Raw genomic sequence first — 280 nt, 5'->3', positions numbered from 1 at the left:
ATAATATAATACATGACGTTTAATAGTTTTTTGTGATATATTTTATAATCGCTATTTCATACAGCACACTACTACAACGTTTCAAGTGGAACAGATTTTAGCAAAACCTTCTCATAGACTGATTCTTTTACCTTCCCCTATTTTTGATACATATTATACAGACTGAAATCCATCATTGATTGTACATTCGGTTATTACCCATTTGCGTGCTTTTGAATGTTCACAGTATAGTGGGGTGGTCTTTGTTTTAATGAATAAAAAAATCACACAGCTGGTTCAT

The sequence above is a fragment of the Homalodisca vitripennis genome, unplaced genomic scaffold (genome assembly GCF_021130785.1).
Source record: "Homalodisca vitripennis isolate AUS2020 unplaced genomic scaffold, UT_GWSS_2.1 ScUCBcl_2303;HRSCAF=6921, whole genome shotgun sequence".
NCBI lineage: Eukaryota > Metazoa > Arthropoda > Insecta > Hemiptera > Cicadellidae > Homalodisca > Homalodisca vitripennis.
This window is presented reverse-complemented; position numbering follows the sequence as displayed.